Genomic DNA, 8,078 nt, shown 5'->3' on the forward strand with positions numbered 1-8,078 from the left:
CCCTTGGGCAGATCCCGGTACTGGGTTTCATCTCGGTTTAGAGGGAAGATGTCATGTACGTCATAAGTCACCTGTGTGTGAGGTACCAGGTGTGCTAGCTAACTGACACCCTGGTGTCAAAGGGGATTGTGAGCTCCGTGCAAAAGGTCGCCTGGTGCCTGCAGGAGAGAGCTGATGTGATGATGGCTTTGTGAGGGCAGGAAGGCACACAGCTGGGACAACAGAAGAAAGCCTGGGGCCTCTGGAGACCTGAGGCTGGAGGTCATCAGGGGTCCTGGAAGAGTCACTGTGGAGGTCAAAGTGGGAATCCGAGAGGCTGTGAAGGAAGATATCAGTGCACAGTGGGGATGCTCAAGCTTGGGCATTGTGCCTGAAGAAGGTTATAGGGGAAGGCCAAGCCTAGCCTGACCCAGAGAGGTGGTTGCAGGCAGACTGCAGCTCGAGCAGGGACAGGGCGTGGGATCTGAGGACCAGGGCTTTGGGGTGCACACAGCTGCTGCATGCCCTGCTGAGCAGCGGGGTCTTAGGCTGGATTCCAACTCCTCCCTGCTCTGGGGAGCAGCTGCAAACCTCAAAGTCCACAGCAAGGGTGGGGAGATGGCCTTGGCCCAGAACCTGTGCTCAGAACTCACAGCTTGGAGCACAGGGAAGGGGACCTGTCAGCGTGAGGCCTGACTTTCTAGTAATCTCTGTCAAAAGAGAAACGACAATAGAGTGAGGCCGTTCTAGGCGAAGCGCACAAAGACACCCAGGGACACACGTACTAGGGAGCACCACTGGGAGACGCAAGTGCACACATTACAGAGGTTGTGGGCGTGTAGGCACTTGGGCTGATCCTGGTACAAGATGCAACACACGTTCACCAGCATACATGTGCATGCGGAGATATGACAAGTCAATCACACTCAGACACATGACCCTAGCTGCTAGGAGACTATCCCTGGCCCTGACATCCCAGGGCCTAGGTGTGGAAGACAGGAGGACTCCTCACCCTCCACAGCCGCCTCCCGCTATAGGAGAAGCAAGAAGAAATAAGGACAGTCGCAGGCACTGAGAGAGACTTGCTTCCAAAAGAGGCTGTGAAATGGGTCTGAGGAGTGAGCACCCTCTGCGGTGCAGCCTGCCACAGCGCCAACTCTGTGGAAGAGGAGGAGTAGGAGTTGGAGAGCGGAATGAGCGTCAGCTGGGACCCACTTGCCTGCCTGCCTGCCTGCCTAGCTGGACCCAGATAAGGATGAGGCCTGTGGGGAACCTCACAGGCAAGAGGGCCTCTCCAGAGCACAGCCAATGTGCGAAGTTTGAGGGCCCTGAGTATCTCTTCAGGGTTGGCTCTGAGAAAGGTGATAACGATGTCGAGTTCAGGAAGGCGTTCTCCAGAGGCCACAGTGTGGGGAGACCAGAGCCTTGGACAGCCTCCATGAGCCTGTGGGTGGTAAGCATCTGTATGCCAGGCCTGGATACTCACTCACACAGGGCTTCCTGCCTCCTGCTCCCTGGACTTCTGGGCCTTCCCTGAAGTGGCAGTCCCCATCCTTTTCCAGCCTCCTTCCACCTTCTCCGCAGGGGTCCCGAGCACAGCCCCTCACCTCCACAGAGGTGGCTTGGCCAGGCCTTGGAATACTTCCCACCCCAGGGGCCTGCCATACATACTTCAGTTTCTCCCAGCTGCTGCAGACAGACCCAGTGGGCCCAGCCCGGCATCCATTCTGCCTGTTTTGTTTGTTCTATCAAAAAAAATAATTTAAATGAAAGTAAGAAAGAAAAACCCACGGGGAGATCCTTGTAAACAGAATTAAATCCCACTCAGGTTCCAGACCGTGAGTCATTGTTGGTTTGCCGGGAGGACTGTAGGCTCTCTCAAAGACGCCTAGGTCTCTGAGGACATGGCTGCAGACCCCTGAGGCCCAGGGTCCCTTCAGCCTCTTCTTCTGTCTTTTGCCCTTCCTGCCCCTGCCCTTTCTTTGCACTCTGGACCCCCAAGATGTACCACAGCTCAGCCCCTCGTCTTTGGGCTCAGTCTCTGTTAAAATAGCCTTTCCCTAACTGGATGGTCCACTTTTGTGATCCTCTTCTTCCTCCCTCTGGCAGTGAGGGGACCTTCTCTATAGAGCTGCTTACTTTCTTCAAGTATGCAGCTGACCCTCCAAGTCTACATAGTCCTTAACTTTAAAAAGTATTTATGTATATGTGTGCCTGCATGGCTTTTTGTTTTTTCTTTTCTTTTTATTTATTTTTTTTTTGTACTACACGTTGCAGGTGCCTATGGAGGCCAGAAGAGGGCGCTAGATTCCCTGGAACCGGAGTTGCAGGCAGTTGTGAGCCACCATATGGTGTTAAGAACTGAACCTGGGTCTTCTACAAGAACAAGTGTTTTGAAATGCTGAGCCATCTCCCCAGTGCCTACATTAAAAACAAAAACAAAATAAAACAAAACAAAAACTGGACCAACTAAGTAGAACATTTGTTTGTCTTTGTTCTTCCAGACAGGGTTTATCTGTGTAGCCCTGGCTGTCCTGGAACTCACTATGTAGACCAGGTTGGTCTCAAACTTAGAGATCCACTTGCCTCTGCCTCCCTAGGGCTAGGAATAAAGATGGGCACTGCTGCCACCACCACCTGGCTGCCATTTCTAAAAATGTTATATGTCAGCTGCCATTTAAAAAAAAAGATTTACTTAATGTATATGAGTACAACATCCCTGTCTTCAGACACACCAGAAGAGGGCATCAGACCCCATTACAGATAGTTGTGAGCCACCATGTGGTTGCTGGGAATTGAACTCAGGACCTCTGGAAGAGCAGTCAGTGCTCTTAACCTCTGAGCCATCTCTCCAGCCTGTCAGCTCCCATTTTTAAAAATTTCATACGTGCAGACTTTCTTCTTATCTTCCTGTTCTACGAGATGGGGTTTACTGACCATTCTGGCGCCATTCACACACTAGGCCTCAGTAGTTTAAATCTCAGTAGCCTAGAGCATTCAAGTAAGGGAAGGTATCTACAAAAGTCCATCACAAACACTAGCCATCTCCTGCCAGGATGGTGCTCTCAGGGGAACCCTCTAAAACTAATCCTTGATAGGTAACAAGAAAGGACCACACTTGGGTGGCTCTCCCATCCTATTTGGTATGCCTCTGCTCTAGACAATGAGCCCCAGACTGTCTAAGGCCTACTGCTGCCTGACCTGGGTCACCTGCCTCTACCTTCTTGGCATCACGTATGGCTACTCCTGCCTGGGCAGAGGTGTGGGTGTACAGATGAGGGAATACTCATACCCAGGAAGGGTTTGGCAGGGATAGGAGAATTCTGCTTGCGTGGGGGATATGTGCACATGAGCCTCTTCCCTAAGTGACAGTGGACTGTGTTACTTTAGATGCACCCCTGAAAATCTCTCCCAAAAGGCAGGGAGGAATTCCACGAGACCTGTCTGAAGGTCAGGGACTTGGGGTCCTTCTCATTAAACCCCAGTTCAATTAAGCCACATCGGCACCCAGCACTCTGGGCATCTGGCACCCAGCGCTGTTGTCATCTGTTGTCCAGGAGCCAAGAGTCGCAGCCTAACCTGCAAGGTCAGAGGCACAAGACCTGTGTTAACCCCAAAGCTTTGAGGAGAAAGATCACCAACCTAAGTCATCATGGCCAAATTCATTAAAGCAAGCTTTTAAATTCATGTGCACGGGCTGTCTCCCCCTAAAGGCAGGGTTCCAGAGATCAACACTGGACCTAGGGAAGATAGGGGGGGTTTATAGCTCAGGGGTAGGGGGTTTCCAAATGGGGGATTTAGCAGGCAAAATAGGCAGGATTACAGGAGCAGAACATAGCAAGGCGATGAGAACTCTGTAGTCATAACAACAGGTGGTTCATAACAACCTTTAGAAACAAAGACGAGGCTGTCATTTCCTGAGACAGGCAGTACAGAATCATTTGTAGCTAAGGTTCCAGGTGGGGCATAGCCCAATTCTTGAGAAACAGAGGTTTAATCACGAACAGGAATGAGCCTAACTTGTTTTTACTTTCGGGATGGCTTTTAAGAACATGATGGAGGCAGGCTGGTTTAGCCCTTGAGACTGCTGCGTAGCCATAGAGGAGGGTACTGTACTCTGTGTTCTGCCTTTGCCATTGGGGGGTGGGGGGGCTCAGAGAGAAAGCATGGGAAGGTGAACTGAACCTTGAGCATAAATCTCCTGCCAGGGCCTGGCTCTAGTGCCCAACATAAGCAATATGACCACTCCTCCCTCCACATCCCCCAAATGGGCAGTGGGAAACCCTCTGTCTTCCCAAGGGGCAGTTCTGTGGATTGGAAGGGTGCCCTTGGCTCTCACTGAGGAACCTCCTGAGAAACCATTTCACGAGACTTATCTTGCCCTCCAGCCACTATTGAAGATCTCATCCATCTTAGCTTTCCGTCTCGAGGGAGCTTTTGGGAAGGGAACTCATCTCCCAGGGCCCAGGCTGGGAAGGTTTTGTGCTCTCTAGAGCGCCGGATGACCACTGTCTCTGATGGAGCCATCCCCTAATGAAGCTGTGCAGAGAAGCAGATCCACTCAGACACGGGACAGTTGTCTCCAGGATGGAGAACGCAGCCTGTCCGCTTTCCCCGGGAGTACCACAGATTCCCCGAGTGCCCTGACAGGAACAGTATGCAAGGAACAGCCAAGGCAACCGTGGGTACTGATGGCTTTTCCACTTTTGCTTTGGTGGTCAGGAGTCTCAGAGACAAATTAAAAGTGCCAATCAAAGCCACTGGCCTGCATCTGCTTCTTCCTGTCACTCAGCTCTTCTTCTCCCACACATTTGCTCTCTGGGAGTGCTGGAACATTGTAGTTCACTCATTTCTGCTGAGTCCTCCCTGGAGACCGAGTCAGACCTTCTGACCAAGCACACTCAGTCAGTCGACAGGTTCTCCAGCCTGGGAGTGAGGATTTAAAAAAAAAAGACAATTAGACAAAACTGTAGCAGGACACCAGCTGGTTCTGAGGCCGAGACAGGCTTATTTTTTCCCAATCTGATTTTAATTACATGCAAGTATTAAGGGCGGGCAGTACAACCGAGAGCAAGCAAGACAATAAACACAAATAAATAGTCAAGGAACAAACAAGACAATAAACAAAATCCTGTGGCCACGCCCTCAACCAGTGTTTCTAAGAGCTTATCAGGATCATCGAGATAACTGAGCCTACTTCCCCGTCCTAGCCCAAAGTCATATTCATGCCTGAAGCCTACTTCTTTGCTCCACCCTAAAATCCGCTTCTTGCATGAACTTACTTCCTTGTCATGGCCAAATGTCAGGTTCCTGCCTGATGCCCAATTCCCCGTCCATGGCCAATGTCAGATTCCTGCCAAGCGGCCCCCAAAGGCTCTCCACACCTTCTCAAAGTAATGCTGGGCTTCAGTAATGGCTAACATATACCAGCTATGAAACAGATGCAGCTATATCCCCCGGGGCCCCATGTGGACGGACCGCCAGCCCAAGAAGCGAAGTTTACGGCTTCCTTGACCTCCATTCCCATCCCGGTTCACACCTACAACCTTCCTGACCTCGAAGGTCTTAGGACAACTCTGTCCTCCTAGGGACACACAGGAACCTCCCTTCCAGGATGGAATTTCTGACTCAGATGGTGGGATTTCAGGTCCTGGCATTTTCTTGGGGGTGACTTGGAAGCCAAGTGAAGACAGAGATGGTTCGTTGGTCATATAGCACGATGGTGGTCTGGCCTGCTCAAAGGTGGTGCTCTTTATTCCTCCAGCCCAGAACATCCACACTGAATCCATCCTCAGGTTCCAAGCGAGGTCATTGCCTCCCACGTGGAAGATTCCAGGTAAACACGGGTTGAGTTATCACCATTGACTGTGTGTCTGCTGTCCTGGCTGAACTAAGATGGAAACTGTGGGCAGCTGGGTGTTCTGCCCACCAAACTTCTCAGCAATGTGGGAAGCACCACCCCACGCCAGCCCTCCAGGCCACCCCACAGGGCAGTAAACACTGTGGCCAGACTTCTGGGCGGAAGCCACCAAGCACACAGAGGAAGCCGGCTTGTGAGGAGGCTTTGAAAATGAACTGTTCAAAACAAGACTTGGGGCCTGGAGGTGGCTGAATTGGTGACGTGCAGGCCACACAAGCTTGAGGAGCTGAATGCTGTAAGAAGCCAGGCAGTGTGTACCTGCCACCCCAGCAGAGGAAACGAGAGGATCCCGGGGGCTCACCAGCCAGCCAGGCTAGCGGACCTGGGAGCTCCAGGCCAATGAGAGACCCTTGTCTCCAAAATTAAGGTGGGAAAGTGACTGAGAAAGCATTTGACATTGACCTTTGGCCTACACACACACACACACACATACATACATACACATAAACATACAAACACATGAACACACGCATGAACACATACACACATGAATATGCACACACAAACACATGAACACACACACACACACACACACACACACACACACACGCATGAACATGCACATACATGCAAACACACAAACACATGAACACCCACACACACAGGAGAGGGTAGGGCAGCTGTACAGGCAGCATAAGGGGACAGGGACAGTGGCCTTGGTACATCCATGCTATTGCTCTTGCTGTTGCCCCTGGCTTGCTCTGAGACTCATGGGAAACAGCTCACTCAGCCTAGAAGTGAGGGAGAGTTGTGCTTCCATGTCAGAAAACCTTGGCAGCTTCAGAGTAGCTGGCAAAGCCCAGGAGACACGCGGAGGAGCTCTCTGAGGAGCTGAGGCAAAAAACAAAACAAAACAAAACAAAACAAAAAAACCCAGCTACTGATGTGTAATGACTGCGGGGCCTCCTCAGGAATGTCTCCCCTAACACCCCCTTTTGCTGCCACCTTCCCTCACATGGCTTGTTCTTCTCTCTCTCTCTCTCTCTCTCTGTGTGTGTGTGTGTGTGTCTGTGTGTGTGTGATTGTTTGCAACAGCAGACAGGTGGACACCTCCTAAGGAAAGCCACAGGCTACCCACATGTTCCACCCTGTCCCTTCTGTGTGTGCCAAGCCACAGGGCATCTCTTCTCTCTGAGCCCACCCTGCCTGGGACTGAATACTGAAGAAGACAGGGGGCAGTATCTCAGAGCCCAGATGAGCCTCCTGCCAGGTGGATCCATTGTCTCAGGCTGGGGAGCGGGGGCGTCTAGAACAGGAGCATCAGTGGGAGAGCACCAGGGACCTTGGGACAGGGTAGGGAGACTGAATGCAGATAGATGGCCACTGGGTGCTCATGCCTAAACACCTGGAACTCTCCAGGAATTTGCATACATTCTCTCCCTGCAGACTCTCAAGGGTTCAGGCATGCCCCATTCCACAGAAGAGGAGATTTGCAGAAAGCAAGAGCCCTGCCTGCAGTGAGGCCCACTGTGAGCTAAGTACAGGACACAGGAGAGTGTTAGGCATTGGCCCTAGGAGGTCTGGAATCTGCAGGGGAAGGACATGGGGGACATTGATGCAGGGGTGGGCCTCCTAAGGTCCTCGAGATTTGAGTGCCACCCAGTGTGTATGCAGAAGGGGCGTAGAGGAAGAACAGGGAAACCATTCCTAATTTTCTGTGTGTCCCTGGGTAAGTCACTACCTGTCTCAGGGCCTTGGTTTTGCCATTTGTAAAATGGGTACTGGGACTGGCTAGGATGGAAGACTTCCTGGCACTGCAGTCTAGCAAGGGGGACAGTCAGTGCAGCATAACCCATCCCAGGGCCAAAGCTGAGGCTGAGCGACCTTGATGGAATGTGGAGCACCCTCAAAGCGGCACTGGACACTGGGCTCAGTTTTGGAGATAAAGAAGTAGGCTGGGTAAATTAATCTGAGCCTGTGCGTGCGTGCGTGCGTGCGTGTGTGCGTGCGTGCGTGTGTGTGTGTGTGTGTGTGTGTGTGTGTGTGTGTGTTGGGAGAGAAAGAGATGGAGGGGGGAGTCCAGATGGGTGTGGCTCTGGACATTAGGAGAAAGCCCAGAGTCCAGCACTACCTTGATCCTCACTCACTGTGAGTAAGAGTCTGGTATGCACAGCTCCCTGCCGCAGGGCCTCTGGCGGGAGGAGGGTGGATCCCTGCCAGGTCTCCTGGCTAGCACTGC

Source organism: Mus musculus, chromosome 12 (genome assembly GCF_000001635.26).
Source record: "Mus musculus strain C57BL/6J chromosome 12, GRCm38.p6 C57BL/6J".
NCBI classification, from domain to species: Eukaryota; Metazoa; Chordata; class Mammalia; order Rodentia; family Muridae; genus Mus; species Mus musculus.